Source organism: Orbicella faveolata, unplaced genomic scaffold (genome assembly GCF_042242905.1).
Source record: "Orbicella faveolata isolate gen_17 unplaced genomic scaffold, um_ofav_v1 contig_2, whole genome shotgun sequence".
Classification (NCBI taxonomy): Eukaryota; Metazoa; Cnidaria; class Anthozoa; order Scleractinia; family Merulinidae; genus Orbicella; species Orbicella faveolata.
In genome coordinates, this window is record NW_028301547.1 from 31,542,220 (window position 1) to 31,561,911 (window position 19,692).

At 38.0% G+C, this 19,692-nt stretch overlaps 1 protein-coding gene across 8 annotated transcripts in view; it reads right to left on the reverse strand.

The window, feature by feature from the left end:
• The window catches only part of LOC110051526 (atrial natriuretic peptide receptor 1-like), a 74,114-nt gene that overhangs the window by 52,664 nt on the left and 1,758 nt on the right, over positions 1 to 19,692 (reverse strand). For 2 of the 8 annotated variants that reach the window (XM_089288675.1, XM_089288668.1), the window contains exons 1-3: positions 12,703 to 12,884; positions 9,864 to 9,914; positions 1,399 to 1,473 (exon numbers count right to left, since the gene is read on the reverse strand). The gene's annotated coding sequence lies outside the window, so the exon portion shown is untranslated. Of the gene's footprint in view, positions 1 to 1,398; positions 1,474 to 2,591; positions 2,701 to 4,068; positions 4,129 to 9,863; positions 9,915 to 12,702; positions 12,891 to 16,649; positions 16,674 to 19,692 lie in introns of those variants that run through there. The other 6 variants (XM_089288670.1, XM_089288671.1, XM_089288669.1 and 3 more) reach the window with 5 other exon arrangements.

Consider the following 19,692-nt stretch of genomic DNA (forward strand, 5'->3'; position numbering starts at 1 on the left):
AAAACGCACAGTTTCACGCACGATAACTTTTTCCGAGAAGAAACAAATGTAAGAAAAGGCAACTAAGCTGACAAAAACTACAACAAAACCTCGTTTCATTGACTGACATGTGGAGGAGTGTTAAAATATTTACTCCACCGTGGACTTCTTAGTCTACAAATGACACTGCATCATTATCAGTTGTATCTTCACCCACGGGGAAAACCCAAAATAACTTCGTATAAACTTCAAATAATAACTAGTAAACGCCCTCCCGTGTGTTAACGCTGACGCACGGGTCCAATATAAGGTTTATATTTCCTTCAAAGTTTTGAAAACAAACGAATAGAAATAGAAAAAAAAAACCACATTCACTTGACACTTCAGAAAAGCGCAACGTTCTCAAAGGAAAACTGATTAAGTAAAAAATATTGAGAATGTGAGAAAATTTTAAAACTGTTTATGCTACAGTTTCTATTTTTTTAATTTTTAACTTTATTTATGTATTTGCTTTCCTGCCTGTTACACGTTTTGTAGTTAAAAAAATGGTCTCACTCGAAGTCTCCAGAGTGATAAAAGAGACGTTTCACGCCTCCAGTCCTATAATTAGTTTTTGTTTTTTTTTCATTCTTTCTCTCTTTCTTTTTTTAACCGGAGTGGACTGGGAAAGAGACTGACAATTCACGCGATCACATGCCAAAAAATCAAAACAAAACAAAATACACAAACTCCAAATAAACGAATTAGGCGTCCTAATGACAACACAAAGAACAAATTGAGAGAAGCGTCTTCACCTGTATCACGTGATTATTTTCTTGTGCTTTATGATTGTCAGTTATTGTGTTTTTCTTTTTCTTTTTTTTTTCTTTTTTTTTTTCATGGAAGTCTTCTGAAAATCTGAACACACCGCTTTATTTGCAGGACTTACTAAGATTTTCCATTATCGACTGCTGTAGTGAAGTCAAACACTCAGAACAAATTCGAACGAGTGTTGAGGCCAAGGACCCGGTAATGTGTTGCATACTTACGGCGAGACGAAAGTCTAGAATATGCGGAAACAGCACGAACGAACGTCATTTTTAACGCTTAAAACGAGTTTATAACTTTGCAATTTAATAGTTTTGCTCTGTTTCGTTGTGATTTGATTTTTGAGACAAATTGCCTCGGCGCCGGCTGTCGCTTTGTTTTGTAAGGGGGTTTCATTTTTAAAATCCAAATCAAAGAACACAAGAAGAAAAGCTCTCAAATTAATTGCTTATCACTTTTCTATTTGCATGTTATATCAATGCTTCTGGGAAATTTAAAATTAAAGAAAGAAAACACATTCATTAATTTTCGACGATTTCCTTCTAACCATAACAAATATCCTGACTCGAGGTTATTGCATGACAGGAAAAAATACGTAAATTTATTTCATACCTTTAGCGTATCTTGATTCGCTGATCTGTTGTCTGTGCTTTGACTCACTGATTTACTTGCAATTTCAGGGCATCTCTGAAGATAAAAGAAAACAGATATAGACCTACAGAACGTATCATCGTTTCACCCCGCGAGATTTCACACGCAGGACCAGTATGAACATCTCATAAGTATTTGTTTCTTAATGTACCAACGTCCTTAGCTGTTTCGATCCACGCCATGTCGAAGCCCAAATAAAAAGACAGCTGGTGAATAATCCTACAGCAAAACTCAGTTGAATGCAATAATAATACTAACTAGCCAAATATTCGTGGGAAAGACCAGATACTGTTATTTAGAAAATGTCATGTCTTGATTTACATAAACCGCCGCGGACAATCGACCACATCGACAAATGGATGTAATACGATAATTGTTGTACGTTCCATGCATAAGATATTTTGCCGTATAATAAACGACGCAAATTTCCAGCACGTTTCTAGAGACGATGTTTATATATTTTTTTATAAACATCTTTTCATTTCTGCTTTATTTAGAGAATCAAACAAATCGTGCTGTAAAACTAAAAGCGTTGCGATTACTAAAATCGATCTAACTGAATATTTTATGTCGCACATTGCCTCAGGCGGCCTCTAACAGTACCACCTATTGATAACTCATAAAGCTGCGAGTGTATTCGCGACTTGAAATCATGTTTTATGGAAAATAAAGCCACTCCATCAAGAAACTCCATCAAGCTAGATTGCTATCTCATAAAAGAAAGGAATCAATGTTAATTTATATAGTTGTCACGAAATCTCACTGCAAATGGCTTTTGTAAAAAGCTTGAAAGTAAAATTAAAACAGCATCATAGACTACATGTAAAACTATCAAATAGGTGATATCACGCCATATTTGGCTATCGGTACATCATGAAGGTGCCCTTACTTCTGCATGTGACAAAAACTTGAAGAAAATGCATTTAAAATATCCCACTCCACTCGCTTCTTATTTTGTCGATCTATCAGATCGAAGACTTTAACTTAGATTTTTGTGCGGGAAGGTTATAGGCCTTGTAGTGAAATGTTCTCTTGGCTGTCAACAATAACAACAATATATCAACAACAATCTCCAATATGCTATATAGGGGAGATTTCACAGGAAGTGGTCGAAATATACTGAGTACAATGCCTTAAAGTCGATTAATACTTACAAGTCGTAAATTTCATGCCTTTTTTGAAACGACCGACAGACATATATGCACCACCGCTCAAGGCTCAAGCTACATCCTGAGAAAACAACTGAGACCGCGATTATAGTCCTCTTAGTCAGCGGTGTTGCTGAGCAACACACAGTCCTTGGCCTGCATACTTTACTTCAAGGTGGAAGTTTAGTACTGATGTATTCACGTCGATTTTGTAAAGATCAATAACAGTTCCGATTTAAGGGTCAGTTTGGAAATAGCAAGCGCAGTTTGTCCGTAGACGGACTGGACACTAGTCAGCCAAAAGCCAAAAGCTCGGGAATCGGTTCCGCATGCAACTTTGATTCATGGATCAGAAAAAAAAAAATGTTTGGGTCAGATCTGATGATGTCTTTCTGTTTACCTTCGGTCGACTGACACTTTCGATCCTTTTTAGCAGGAGCACTCGATGTTAGTTGGATAACTTGCCTCGGTACAGTACTCCTAATATTTCTATGCAAACACTGATATTCACCATATCAAAACCTACCAAAACTATTTGCCAGAAATGGAGAACTTCGCGATAGCTGGTACTAGTGCTAAAAACATTATTAAATTCTGGAGGTAATAACTGACGTATTTGCGTTTGATTCAAAAGATGGACATAACATTTGATAAGCAGTGTGCATGACAACCGTCATCACCGACATTTGTTCGACAAATATCTGTCGTCGAAGTCAATTTCATATCTGTCATCGAAGTAAAAAGAAATTGACATATGCTAAACAACAAGTTTTCCTTTTCGATCAAGCAAATTTAAAAGAAAACTCAGCTTATTTGTGCATTAGGCGCTAAATGTTAGCTATCTACTCGTATAAAATGAACTCCCTAGTAAACCAACGTTTCAAAATAATTGTGGCTCGCGCCCTGATCTAACGGAATATGTACGATTAATACTTAAATATGCTTAAATATGTACGAAAATTCACTTATAGAGTTACATTTGTACGATATTTTCGGGCTGTCATACCACAAAAGTTTATTAAAAAGTATTATAATATGTTAAAATACGTATGTTTTTCACTTCAGTTTTTTAATTCAGCCTCTACGACTTTTCTCGACGATAGACAGTGGATTTAGTTGATACAACTGATCTGATCTCATAAAGATACGAAAAATTCGTAGTTGATTTCTCTTTCTCGACCAAGATTACAGGTATATTTGTAGATATTTTTTCGAAATTTGGACTCGCTTGACTTATATGTCCTTAATTATCTTTTCCAGTTGTCTTCGCTTCTCGAGAAATAAACATAACTTTGTAGATATGTAAGCGGGAACAACGACCAAGAGCGAGCGAACTCTGTCATGATCGAGACCGTTATAAAATTGTTTTTATAAACGTTCCATGCCTCTTAAAAGGTTTTGGAAATATTGCTGCGGCAAAAAACATCCGGAAAGAGACAAATTAGCAAAATTTAAAATTCTTTGAAACACGAATTGATCTCACCTCGTTATCTGCGACAACGTCAGCACAAGATTACAGTCAAGGTTCATTCGAAACATTTGTTGTAAACAACGGGTCTCTTCGCTAAATTAATATTTATTACCTCCCACTGACGTAAAACTCTGCGATGAAAATAGCCAAGAAAGGAAGTTGTTTTGGTTTCTTTCTGTTTTGACGAGTAACGTCAAAACTCGCTTGAATCATTCACCATAATCTTTGCATAAAACCTCATACTTTTCTTTTCTTTCTGCTACTGTTATTTTTATTGTTTTGAAATACGGTTATTTTGACTCGAAAATGCTTCTTCATGTTTTGTCGCCCGCGCTTTCATTTTGGTGACATTAAAAAATTTTCAGTGTTCGGTTTGTTTTAGCTCATAGTAATTTTAAGATTACGTCTAAATTTTCGACAGTTAACAGGACTGAATCGAGTTTCTTCGGTTCCTCACTAGAATTTAACAGATCATATTCTCTCTTAGAGGAACTAATAATAAAAAGCCTGATAAAAATATCGTTAAAAGTCCAATGGAAATAATATGAAATTGTTTTGTTTTTTTTTTACCGTTGAACAAAGATGCCAGCACGAGCTGCTTTTATTCCTTAAATTGTTGTATTCTCCTCTTTTTCAGAATTTGAAATAGAAAACGCAAAACGTGGCTAACAAACACCATGCTAAAAGTTTGTAACCGAAGTCGTGGATGAAATGGTAACTTCTAAGAAAAGCAATACTCTCATATTTTCATTAACAGCAAGATCTTTTAACACGGGAAGCGGACACGGGAAGCGGACAATTGAAAAGCGTTTTAGGAATTGAAAGAGAAACGCTATGGGAAACTTGATTCCATTTCTAGTTTTAAACTTCCTCTTCTCAAACTGATACAGCTAGTTCAACATTCAAATTGAGGTTCGGAGCCAAACGTAGCCTGATTGGGTGTGCAAACCATACGTGCCATAACGCACGAGGCACGTGGGAAATCGATAGGTTTCCAATATTTTACATCATGGTAGGTGTCAAGTTAAAAGACTGTTTTTCACTGGCGCAGAAGTATAAACAACTTACTTGGAAGATGCTGTTGAGTAGCGCCTATTGTGAAGAAATTACTTTAAAAACGGCGTTGATTAGAGCGGTTTTTAATTAAGTGCCGTAAAACAAAACCAAAGATGTTCTGGCCAATCCCGAAGAACATAGAGAATCCAATGAACCAATCAAAACTTGTGGGAGGTGCGGTGGCCTCATGGTTAGTGAGCGAGCGGTCAGGGTTCGAGTCCTGGCCGGGGACATTGTGTTGTGTTTTTGGGCAAGACACTTTACTCTCACAGTGTCTCTCTCCACCCATTTGTATAAATGGGTACCGGCGAATTTAATGGTGGGGAGTAACCCTGCGATGAACTAGCATCCCATCCAGGGGAGAGTAGAAATACTCCTAGTCGCTTCATACCACTGAAACCGGGATAAGCTCCGGCCACTAGTCTCGTATGCAGACTTTACCCAATCAAAATTTGAAACAAATACGTGTAGCTGACGCAAAGCGCAGGAAAACGTGTGTGAGCGAGTCACGATTGGTTTTGTGTTTATTTCTGATTGGATGACAAAGTAGCGCGAGTGTTTTAAGCCAATGGCATAAAATAGTATTACAAAACCAGAGCAAGTGCGAATTACGACAGTCAGGTAAACATTACTCTATCGACATCTCATAGCGCCTGCGTATGTTACTTATCTCATGCCCATGAAAACCATCTTTAATGGCATTCATCCCTCTTCTTGCAAACCTCATATCATAAAATGCCTGTCTGTCATGGGTAAAGGTAGGTAAAGGTAGGTTAAGGTAAAGTCCGCAAGTGGACAAGTTCCAAGAGTCAAGTGGTGCATCAGGTCGCAGCTTCTCCCAATTTCTGTAGCCTAAAGCGTCAAGGAGTATTTCTACTCCCCCCTGGATGGGATTCTAGTCCATCGCAGGGTTACCCCCAACATTAAGTTCGCCGGTACCCATTTATGCACCTGGGTGGAGAGAGGCACTGTGAGAGTTGAGTGTCTTGCCCAAGAACACAATGCAATGTCCCCGGCCAGGGTTCGAACCCGGACAGCTCGATCTGGAGACGAGCGCACTAACCATGAGGCCACCGCGCCACCCATCTATCATGGGTGGCCATTAGTAACTACTTTTAGAGTTATTTTACTTAGCACGTGGAGCAAAACTATGATATATAGTTTTCGGGTAATAGTGCCTCAATCCTAATTAAGCTCGAGATTTCTATGAGGTGATAGTTGATGAGGTCGAAGGCCGAATCAGCTATCAACTCATAAAAATCGAGAGCGAATAATCTAATTGTTTTAGTAGAATTCTGACGGAAATTTCCTTCAAATAACGATTCCATTTATTTCTGGTCTTAGTATTAAACTTAATGCTTTAGAGAATTCACGCGGACTGAATTAGCTGTCAATTTGACATTTGTATTTGTGTAAGCGCGCTTATCAGTTTCTTTAAAAAATTTCGAGCTTTTTTAATCCAAGAAACCGTAAATGCCCTCCTTTTAGTTTTCTCAGGAATTTTGTTTATTCATTTGTTTCCAAATATTCTTTCAAAACTTTGGAGAAACGAGGAAACGTTGCAATTTTGTCGACCACACCAAGCCAATGAACACTAATGGTTGATGTGTGCAATGGCTCAGCCAATAAGATTACAGCATTTGCATTAGTATATTAGTAGAATTCTACTTGTGGCTGATAGTATACGAGGAGCGCCACCAATCAGATTGCAGCATTTGCATTAGTATATTAGTAGAATTCTACTAATTAGTATTAGTAGAATTCTACTAGTATACTAATGCAAATGCTGCAATCCGATTGGCTGAGCCAATGAACACTATCAGCCCTTAATGTGCAGTGGCTGGAGGTCGTCTAGGAAATGGCGACATTTGTTTAGTTTTTCCAAAGTTTTGGAGGAAAATTTTGATGCAAATGGATAATTAAATTCCTGAGAAGTCAAAATGAAGGACAGTTAGGTTTCTTGACATTTAAAAAAGTTGAAATTATTTAAAAAAACTGATGCGCGCGCACACAACTTCAATTTTAAATGACAATTCAATCTGAGCGACCTTTTTTAATAATAATAATAATAATGGGAATTTGCAGTGGCATTTCCACGAAGTGGCTCTTCATCCACTACTTCCAGATCAAATTGGAATTTAGAAGTGTTGATTTTTGTGGAGGGAGGAAAACCGGAGAACCCGGAGAAAAACCCTCGGAGCAAGGACGAGAACCAACAACAAACTCAACCCACATATGACGCCGGGTCCAGGAATCGAACCCGGGCCACATTGGTGGGAGGCGAGCGCTCTCACCACTGAGCCATCCCTGCTCCCCAAGGCGCAAAGTTAAATAATACGTCAAGAAATAATTGGAAACTGTTATTTGAAGTAAATTTTAGTAAGAATTCTACTAAAACAATTAGATTATTCCCTCTCGATTTCTATGAGGTGATAGTTGATTCGGCCTTCGGCCTCATTAACTATCGCCTCATAGAAATCTCGAGCTCATAGTCTAATTGTTAATTAGTGCATAGTATAGAGCGTATGCACTCACATGTCCAGCAGCCATGCAAATTTATTGGAACAAAAGAAAATGATTACATAAGAAAAGAGTTGAACTTCCACTGTATTGGTTTGGTAAACCAATATACCCGCCGTTTCCTTGTTTTGGAACACCAATACGGCTGCCATTACGTCATTTGCATACGTTCTATACAGAGACAAAAAGAAAGGAACTAAAAAAAACTAATAAAGTGGATAATTTAGAAACAAATACGAAGTAGTAGCGGGTACAATCACATTCGGTTATTTTTTTCAGGGGTAAGCAAAATCACCCTAGTAGTTACCTTGGACAATCCAAAATAAACGGCTGAGGTAAACATTACAACTTTCAGTATTTCACTGACACTACCAGTATCGTTGACATTTTTCCTGGAAGGAAACAATAATCGTCGACCAGTTTTCGCGGCGGACTTATCGAAGATATATCGCAAATTTTTACAGCTCATGTACGCGATTTGCACACCGTTGTTAGTGGCGCGGGAAGCTAGTCGAGTACATGATCGATGAACAACTTCTGAAACTTTTCACGATGTCCGAAAAAAAAAATAATGGTCTCCTCATGCGTAGTACCGTCTAAATGATTTTTGCCGCAAATAATATTCTACTCACGCGCAATTGTCAGTACCCACGTTATTGAAAAATGGCAGATTGCTTCCCTGAGCAGTCAAAGAGTGATTTGATATGGAAATAAACTTGGTGATCGAATTATAAAATAATCGTTGATCTCGATTATCGCAAAATAGCGTGATTTGTCAGTGTCTCGCAGATCAATTATTAGGGACTTTACGCAAAACACGACGACAACGGCAAAGAGAACGTCACCAAACAGAAGGTTTAATGAGCAAAATAATGGCTGTGCACGTGCGTTATAATTCTTGGTACATTTCTTTGCCGTCCTCTGCAAATCAACAACGTGAAATGACCAATTTCCAAGTTTTTTGACAACAGGACCCACTACGGCTAATTTTTCGTATTTCTATTTGGAACTAAACGCATTTGTAGCATATTCAGCAGGGGCAAGTTCTAATACCGACAAACAGACTGAATATAGTTAAGTAAATGCGAAATTCCAAAGTAAAATGTAAACACATTTTTTAATAGGCGTCGTCCTTGCCGTCGCCGTCGTAAATGCGTAAGGTCCCTATTTGCTTTCAGCGTGCAAATAATCGATCTGCTCGCCATTGACATTAACAGCAATAATCGTTAATTGTTAATACTGATGGGGAATTGATATCTCCACACTTCTGTATCGGAAACTTTCAATTGGCGGAAGTACTTTCAAGGAAGAATAACGAAGACGACCTAAGCGGAGACATCAACTCAAGTCGCAATGTTAGCAACAATATTTCAAAAAATAATTCTTCAAGTTCCATACGATAATTCGTTTTCAAAATGGAACTTATTAGCGTGACCATTTCGCAAGGGCATCGACTTTAATCACCTTATTGAGCTTTAAACCCAGTTTGAAAACAATTGCTCTCAAACTCATTAATAATTCATCAAGTTTAAACAATGGAAATCATGATCGTGCATGACGGTGTTGGAATAAGCGATCTCAATAAGCATAGAATTTTAAGATTTATTCTCCGTTTTCTCTTCGGTGTTTGGAAACGTGTTCACACACGGTCTTTCGTGTTTGACCACGTTTACAGTGTACTTCTCAAATATTACAAAGTGGGCTGTGTATGACTGCAATTATGGAAATTTATTTTCCTTTCTTGAAGGAAAAATGAACTTTTAAAACTGGTGGCCCCACACTCTGGGCTAACGATCCATTTGCGACTAATTTGAGAGTAAAACATTCTCACTGTAAAGAATTAGGCGCGTCAGATATTAGCTAGACTTGGTATCAAACTCGCACTTACAAACTAATGCATGCATGCAAATAGAAATACTGGTGATCCTTAGTTAATAAAATGTTTGTTTTCGAAACAAATTATTTCTTAAATATAGGTGGGAATCCAAGTTATACTGCTTTTGATTGCGATACCTATGAGTTTGGTATTGCCGCTTATTACAAAAATATCTAATGGCGTAAGCTAATATTATTCCAAAACGGAGAATGCAAATTTTTCCCACTTGGTGAATGGTTGTAAACAAGAGACTATATGACCAACGTCTCTTGTAAACAGAAGACGAAATTTAGGAAGGTTCGATAAATCTCTAAACGAGCTAAAACAGAAAAAAGAGAAGTCTCTTTAAACGTACCAGGTTTAGGGCTTTAGCTTTAGAAATCATCTGACGCTTGTAGCAAAGCTCCTGTTGTGGAAATGGATAAAATCTTCAATGAGTCATTTGTCTTGATCGTGTTGTCATATTAAATGCACCTCATTAGGGATATAATACTTCATGGGTGAATGCGATAAGTCCACTTATGAGAGGGTTAAACTCTCACATCACCTGTCGTTGAACCCAGTTTACTTTTCATGCGTGATGCACTTAATGGCTCTAAAGTTGAAGTACATCGAGCTAGTGAGTGCATCAAACAATGAAAGTGCATTTGGTTCAATAACAGGTGATGTGTTTTTCTGCTCATGGCCTTCACCCATCAAGTATATAATGAAGTTTATAGTGTAACTTACAACCCACGTTGCCACGCCATCCAACCATCTGTATGTGACATGAACCCCCGTTGCCTCTGGTCATTCGCTATTTATTCACGAAAGTACCTCAAAGACATGCACACGTCGGGTTTAGCTCAAAACTCGTTTACGATTTTTCAGTTGATGCTGGTTTTCAGTGTCACCCCATTCAAAATAGATCAAAATCAAAATCAAAACCGTTCAACAGATAAAGTCCAGAATCTGGGAAAAGAAAGAAGGTAAATATGCAAAGACCCTCGCCAAGAGTCAGGTCACAGCAATTTTTCTTAAGCAAGATATGCGGAGAAATTTTTTACCCAAATTTATAGAGATTTGTATGGAGACGCCATGCTGGTGCCCATCCAGATGGGCACCAACATGGCGGCCGGAAACCAACAGAAACATCTGTCACTGAGTTTTGCTACAAAAGCGTGAGTTTATCTCTCGAGGAACTTAAAAACATTCAGTTAAAATAATACTTTTTTCTAATACATGAACTTTTCAGATAGCCAAATTCTCCGAAATAAGTCACTTATTTAACCAACGTGACAGCCCTCTGGGCCGTCATGTAAATGCCGCGTCACGCAAAAGCTTAGAAATTCACGCGTACTCTATGTACGCGCCAGAATTTGTGACATTTGTTCGTGCTTCTAGCTTCGCGTTTGGTGTTAAGTTTCGCGTAATTAGTTTCTTTTGTTTTTTGCCCTTTGGTATATGTTATGTTCATTTGCATACTCTATAAATTCGGTTCGCGTGTAATTTATTTCAGTTAGTAGCGTCATTGGGTTCTGCGAGCGTCTCTGGTTTCGGGTTCGTCTTTGGTTCATCACATTCGTCTTGTAAGTTTCTTCGTTTATTTCGCTTTGCCGCTTTTCTGCATTCTTCATGTTCGGTCGTTGTTAGTTATTTTATGTTCATTCCCGTGTTTGTAATTTTGTTATTTTCAGTTACCGTGTTTCGATCTACCATTGGGTGAAATAAATTTCTATGTTAACGGAAGATCCGAAACCAGTTGAAAGCGTGTGCGACTTTACCCTATTACAAAACCAAGAGCCCATTTGGAGTGAAAATTTATATGAATATTAGTTTTCAGCTGCTCTATACATCAAGAAAGTAACATCTCAGGAGGATCAATAGTTTTTTAGTTTAAATTTTAGTGACGCCATGTGAAAATCCCCAATTTTCTCTCTGTGTAGCCTAAGTTTCATTAACTGTAAGCAAGCAAACGTTTGTAGATGTTAACGAGACCACACACTAGACATCAATTCTACTCGGCTCAAAACAGTTATTCAAAACTGTTTTGAAAGGATTTGCCTTGCCAAGAAAAGCACAGGTAACCCACATAAAAAAAAAGCACAGGTAACCCACTACCAAAAAGCACTGTGAATCCACCATAAAAGAACATTTAGTTGCTACTTAACGCAATTGTGCTCTGTACATGAATGCGAGAAAGAGCTTTGTGAAAACCGAGCTTGACAAGGAGCCCGCAGGTTTACATTAGATTGTTTTCGATTTTTGATCATAACGTGCGATTGCCTACATCAATCACTTTAACCAATGGAGGTTTAAATTGTTTCTCTCCTATTCATAAGTTTGAAAGAGGTAGCGAGTTTGTCTGAGCCAGAGTAGCAGTTACTTTTTTTTATCTCTTTTTTTTTTAAGCATGCATGAATTTCAAGCGACTCAGTAAATTTAGTTATTTCGGGGTTGCACTTGAATGTCTACCAACTGAGATCTGCAGATAGAGGCTTCTCGCTCACGGTCGAATTGTGAAATAAACAACCAAGTCTGAGAAGTGATTGCCTCAAAAATAATACTTCTCGACGGAAACCAATAATCCCTAGGCTCCGTAGAAAAACTAAAATTAGTAATTTGTGCCTTTTTCTGGCAAACAAGGAAATATTTTAGACTGGTTGCTAATTTTAACTCGCCTTATTCATTTCCGACAACTGGTACAATCACTGTTTGTCCTCTCCACCTTTTAATTTGTTGTACAAATAATGTATTTGTACTGAAAGCTAACAATGCTTTTTGTCACGTTTACTGGTTTAATTGTAAATATCCAGGTAAAAACAAACTTTGTTGGCACGAAATAGCAACCTCAATCAACTTTCCTTGGATAAAATCTTTGAAATAAAGGTTTCGATAATGACTAAGTATCTTACATAAAGTGACTATTCGAAACGAGTTCCAAACGTCTCAATGGCCAAGAGGAACTGAAGCTTTGTAAACGAGGTTTACGTGACTTGACTCAGTAGAGATAGTGGTCGATACTAGACAGTTTATTACAGTTTATCTTGCAGGCAAATGATTGCTGGTCTGTAAAAGTTCATTGTGGTTGCTTTGAATTCACCATGTATTAAACCCCTACAATTTCTTTCAAAAAAAAAAAAACTATAGTGATACAACAAATAGATAAATTGAAACATAAAAAAGATATGTAAATGCGGTACAAATATAGTTACCTGCTCGTATTTTCAAGACGGACTTGAATAATTTTCGGGGATTTCAACAGTGTGCTAGATATGGTCAATCTGCTCGTTCCTGCAATTTCCTACAAGGAAGATTATTCCATGCAGTTTTTCAATACGGCTACTGAAAGAGCCAGAACCACTTTGAATATCAAACTCACTCACATATTGCGCAGCAGAATAATGAATTTGAACTCAATGTCCAAGTAGAAAAGTTATTGATTGTAGTGAAAGGTGATTGGCTCAAATAAGTGTAGGTGGATTTAATTGTCTTCTTTCTGAAAGGTGGCTCACTAAGTGGCTTAAGTCTTAGTAACCATGTTGTGATAAAAGCTGCTTATTTCTGTTCTTTGTTGAAACAATCAGAAACTGCAAGTCTCAAAATTCCAACAATTAGTCGCTGATAAGGAGCTTTTCTTTCCGTTAAATGAGCAGTTACCTCCTTGAACAATCCTCTTTACACGGAGTCTCCTTGTTAACACTTTTATTATTAAAGACTTCGCACTGACAAAACTCTGAAGATTTATGACTATTCTTTTGTCTTGAGAAAAAGCAAGTATCACTGTTTTTGATAGAAATAATACCCAGAGACTTTGTAAGAACGCTGGATATTTCTTCTACTGGCTTACTTCTTTCACTTCCTGATGTAAAATATGAGCATTCGGGATGAAATCATTGAACGTGAAGCTGACAAATAAGATCGCTCACTTGCCAAATCTTACCATGACACGATCAGGTAAATAATGCAGAAAATTCTCAGTTTGTAAAGAAAAGTTTGACACCGCTGGATGACCTCCCCTTTTTCTCAACTAAACATTTTCTTCAGCGCCAGTTTAGTCAAGACCCCGGGAATTTCAAGCTAGTTCACAGAAGAGAGGTGAAACAAATTTTCGGCATTCCTTGTCCGTTTTTCCACTTCGATCCCCGAAACCTTTGAAGGATTAAATTGCGGAAACGTTGTCGACGAAAATGCTAAGCGTTTGTCTGTCAAACACCAGAATCGCCGACCAGTGCTTAAAGACACATCCAATTGGTAACCTATACGATTAGATCAGATGTTAAACTATTCCTTTTTTTTGAAAAACTTGCTCTGTCAATGAGAGCTGCGGATATTAGAAACCCATTTTTCACTCCTCGCTGGGTCTGAATAAAAGGCGTAAACCCAATGCACAAACTTGGGAAGGGAACTCTCCGCATAGCACCTCAGCATTTATTACATTTTCGTCATTTGCTCTCTCTTATTAATCGTCATTAACAACCCTGATTGTTTCCATTTCTTAGCACGCACATGTTTTAACGAGCTTTTATTAATCCTAAATGTTGCTTGGGTAAATAAAGGATTGTATTGTATTGTATTGTATTGTATTGATTGTAAGGCGACAGCCGACGGATTGATCTGAATATCCACCGCTGAGCATACAGAGTTTACTTTATGTAGACAATGAAAAACAGAAAAATAAACACGGATCAACTTAGCTATTGTAGACATAACGAAGGTAAATATTAATAGCACAGGTCTTTTTAATTATAGGCTGACAAAACTTTGTTTTCCTCGAAAGACACCTTGGTCACGCTTGCCCTTTACCCATGACAAAATATTCCAATATAATAGCCTCGAAATCTTTCCAATTCGTGAGGTTCAATATAGACCAGTTTACTAGATTCCTTTTCCGATATTTAAAACGACTCCTGAACTCAAATATACAATTTGCGCGAGAAATTATTTGGAATGCAGCAACCGTTGTTTTTTTTCCTAGCATATTGTTAGGGTAATCTGATCAAGATACATGACAAGCCCTTTCTCTGATCAAATACTGAAGGTGGATGTAGGTTTTAGGGAAATGCTCAAACAATGACGTCTTCATTATATTATCCGCATACTCTGGTGTGTAAATTTTATTACGGACCTTTGTCTCGATAACACAGACAAGTCGCTTTATAAACTGTCGAATTTATGCCTTATAATGAACTTGTTAAATCCATTGTTGAACATATGAAAGATGGCAGAGTGAAAATATCACTTTTCAGTCGAGAAAACAATTACCAGTTGAGGCTCTGAGCCCACGATTTTCGTCACCAAAGTCGCTTAGCAACACTGCGCTGTAGTAGCGTGACTCCTTAAGTTTCCTCGTGAGTGTTCGCTCTCTTTTGTGATTGGATAAAAAGAAACGGAACCCCAGTGGCTGGTTTACTTTGACGAATAATGTCATAAACTATTCTTTTGTCCTAGCTGTTCTGCTAAACTTGATTTGACATCGAATTTCCATAAACGGGAGACTATCTTGTAAAAGCCTGTGAGGGTTTTTCTACTCTTCTCTAAAAAAGCTTTTTTATACATGGTATATAGTATGACATGTATTTCTATTATTAAAATGAGCTTTGACATTACAGCATGTTTATAAAGGTGATCCTTCACCGAAATGCAAACTGCTTTGTCATTGATCTAACAAGAAAAACAATACGACTACCAGCTGCCAAAGTGTGCCAATCAACAAAACGATTCAGTTTGGACATTGTTTATTATAAGTTTGCCTCCGACTATCCACAAATGTGTCTGAATAATATATCTTTTAATTGACGAAAAATTGCCGACTGACTTGTATTTTACAATATTTACAGAGGATATCACCAAGCTAACACTAAGTTAATTCGGGTGGTCTTCTATCTACATTACTACAATTTACTATGCGAAATTAAAAATTGAAGCTTAAAACTTTAAAATTACACGGATAAAAAATAAAAATATATATCTTTATACAAGAATATGTTAATTACAAACAGTTCCAGCTACAGCTGGACAGAAAGACTCCCTCACCGGAAACTTCCACAATTAGAAGGCGTAACGAATTATTTCCGACAACTTTCATAAATGATGAATATTAAGCAACGGTACTTGCAGTTCATTTACAGCTAACCTGTTGCCATCTTGTTGCGAGATATTAAAAGATACGAACTTTAGTCACGGCGCCTCAATTTTGCTGCGCTTTCGAGTTTTTGTCCTTCGTTATTCCGTGTATATTTGTTATTGGAACTAGTTTCACCAGTTTTTTTTTTGTTTTTTTTTCGGTTACGTAACGTTTCACTTTCGTGAACATTTTATCATCCGTTGTTTCTACTGTCTGGTATAGCTTCTTCTACCGTCGTAGTCGCCACACAAATCTTGTAAGTTTCGTTATTTTTCCGTCAGTTTTGCTTCCTTTATTTATATTTCGTTTTGGTTGCCTGCTCTTTATAGTTAGCTTGTTTATTTACGTTTGTTTTCAGCGAATCACAAGTATTAGCTGTGTGGATTTCGATTACACTACCCAAGGTCTTCTTCCTCACTGACAGGCAAAGAAGCCGGGCAGTGAGCATTTGTTCAGCATGGTCCAGCATGTACACCCCAGAGGATCATTTTTCATGCGTTTTAATAGATCGTGCGATTTCATTTTCAAATACTGACCAATATAATATTATTTGTGGCGTACGTTCAGTGTATATTTTGCGTGCGTCAAACAAGTTTCAGTTGGAGTGTTACAGGGGAATAAGGACCAAACAAACGGGCGAGCAACATATTTCTTGCAATTTGTCGGACCAACTATGCTGCATTGCAAGTTGAAAGCGTTTTTGCGCTGTTTTGAACTGCTTTGCAGGTTGCATCAACGTGCTGCCAGCATAACTGAGGTGAACTCATTGCTGCTTCGCGCAACATGCTGCAGTTTACAACGGTGATACGTGCACGAACGTTTTTAATTAAACTATCCTAGCAACTGATACAGCATTCTGTTGCGAGACAAGTTGCAAAGAGGATCTTACCTGTCTTACTTGGAATTAAGACAAGTTTTTCCTCTCTCAAGCGAATTAATGATACAAACATGTGTCTCATCAAAGATGTCTAGCATGTTTATGGCTCTTGTGTGAAGTTTAGGAAAGTAGAAATTAAAATACCAAACATCGCTCACCTCAGTCCTAAATACCACAAAGACAGCACAAGGGTGACAAACACATCAAAGTTGTGGACCAAGGACATGGACCAAGTCCACGTAATATTCATTAATTAAGCAATTAAATATTCACGTTCATCCATCAATTAAATATTCATTCCTCAATATTCAAGCAAACATCTTTTGTTTTTGGATTTTCAACAACTCTTATGTTAGTTTACAATCACCCGCTATATCTCTGACAATAAAACACAGGTAGTTATAAACTCATCCACGTTCAGAAAGTTTAAATTCAGGAAATATTTCCAGACCCAACACCTGGTTGGAAGGGCTTAGTTGAAGGTTGACCTGAACAGACGACTCGCAGTCCGACATATTCGCATTTTCTTCCAATTTTTTCACTATTTAACTTTAGAAAATATTTAACCGAAAAGCACATATGGAAATTTCGTCCAATAAAGTACTAGCGTCGACATTTCTAGCAGCATTTTTTTGTTTATACCAGTTCACATTAAACTAGGTGCACTTGACAGGTGGAGCCAACCACCGATCAAGTTAGTGGCCCTGTCAACCCTGAGGGCCTAGACACCAACAGAAATAACAGGTAAGTATCTTGTTTCATTTATCATTATCAACTTTTCTGCCTGACTAAAATCACCGAAAATTTGAATACCAAATTAAAAAGCGATCACATGATTTCATATCTACATTTGTACAGAAGGAAGCCGACACCCAGAGAAACTAATGACAACAAGCAACCCTTTCCTCATTAGCAAGATCTTAGCAACCCCTCATCAACAAAGGCCTCCTGGCGTATGCCTACCTTTTACGCACTCATAACCCACTGAGATCATCGATTTATCTTGAACACATTATAGAGCAGCTCTCTCTCGACTTTCATTTCCATATGAGATATGAGAGCACAATTTTTCAAACGAAAGATCCTAATTTCGTTTTACACTCTTAGGTGTTAATGTAAAAAGAAAATAAGTGCCCCATCCCTGATATAATCGCTCTCTTTCCGGCCAATATTAATGATAGAAAGACGTAAATGACTTACAAGCGCCTTTCGACACGCGAAATGAAAGAAAAACTTCGTGTCCCGAGTAGGACTCGAACCCGCATCTCCCTGCAGACTAGTCGGGCGTGATATCCAGGAAAGCCTTAGAAACAATGATGGAAAGACGTAAATAACTTACAAGCGGTTTTCGACACGCGTCTTTGAAATGGAGGAAAAACTTCGTGTCCCGAGCAGGACTCGAACCCGCGTCTCCCAGCAGACTAGTCGGACGTGATATCCAGGAAAGCCTTAGAAACAATGATGGAGAGACGTAAATAACTTGCGAGCGGCTTTCGACACACCTCTCTGAAATGAATATCATGCCCGACTAGTATACGGGGAGACGCTGGTTCGAATCCTACTCGAGACGCGAAGTTTTTCTTTCATTCCTGGGTAGTGTGTCGAAAGCTGCTTGTAAGTTATTTACGTCTTTGTATCATTGTTTCTAAGGCTTTCCTGGCTCAAATAGTTACTATATTCTACTTGTCCCCAATAAGCGCTCTCAATAGACCAATAGGCCAATTCCGATGTATTAAAATTTCAACTTGGCTCCGAGGCTTAGGGGAATAAAACAAAAGAAATTAATTGTTCATCCCTCATCCTCGATGCGATTTCTTTTGTTTTATTCCCCTAGGCCTCGGAGCCAAGTTTGAATTTTAATATATCGGAATAGACCTCAGCACGAAGCTCTGAGGAATAAACCCCACAAACTTTGTAGTTATTCCCTAGAGCTTCGTACTGAAGTTGGACTATTTGGCTCTCAAAATAAATTCAGCACCTAGGGCGCAAAATCGGATTGTTACGTGATATTTGTTTTTGAAATCTGAATTCAAAATTCAAATTTGATGGCGAAAACTGTTTTTGCGAACAGATTGGCATCCTTTCTAAATAAGCGGAACTGGAAAATAGTTTCACTTAAGTCATCCACAAACCCAGTCAGTTGTATCAGCGATCATTCGGCTATATGAGACATTAAAGAGATGACGAACGCCTGGCGAATGTAAAGCCGCTCTGTTCTCTGACTCTGCGTAACCGCACTTGGAGTAACACTTTATCTGCCTATAGCCATGCAAATAAGTAAAGATTATGAACCAATGAACTGCGTGCGAGAAATTTGCACATCTTCAATGATTTAAGCCTCGTCTACACGAACAATTTTTATGTGAGATAACGAAAATTGGCCAATTTTTATGTGACAATTATACTTGCTGAAAAGCTGGCGTGTTAGCATTTATGTGACAAATAAAAGTTGTCACATACGAAAAATAACTCGAGTAGACGACTCGTCACATAAAATGTGGCAAATATGTTCGTAAGCGCCATGTTTTTTTTGGGGGGGGGGGGGGAGGGGGCGACTACGTAGCCTCGCCTTTTTCTCTGTGTATCTCTGCTGTCCGAAGTCATTACCGGCGCACTAAACTTTGAACAGCTGACAAATATTTGCCGTGCCATCTACACGATCAGATATATTTGTCACATAAAAATTACTCGTCTAGACGAGGCTTCTTAAATATTACGAAATTTTATTCATGCATGCTCACCTTAACCCACTTTCATTTTCAAATAACTTAGCGGATGACTAAACTGCCGCAGACGAAACCTCTCAACAAAGCAAAAAGAGTCCGCTTGACTTGAAACGCTTACCGATCTTCCACTGATTTCAGAAGGAAAAACTCCAATTTAAAAGGATGCAGATAGCGGCGCTTGAGCACTGAGCAAGATCTGCGCTTTTATTGCTCATTGTCGTCCGACACTTTCACGGGAAAAAAATTAAAACCCCAGCGCTCGTCAAAAATACCTTTTTTCCACTAGAAATTTAGCTCGGAACGTATATAAATTTATATTCGTTTGAATCGTCGATGAAATGACCTTTTCCGGATATTGTTTCCTTCAGGGGTCGACAAAAATCTCTGATTACAAAATCACCCCGAACCCACGCTTTGCAAAAAAATCTCTTCAAAACCCTGACTTCGAAGCGATATATCGCTTTAGCGTTAATAG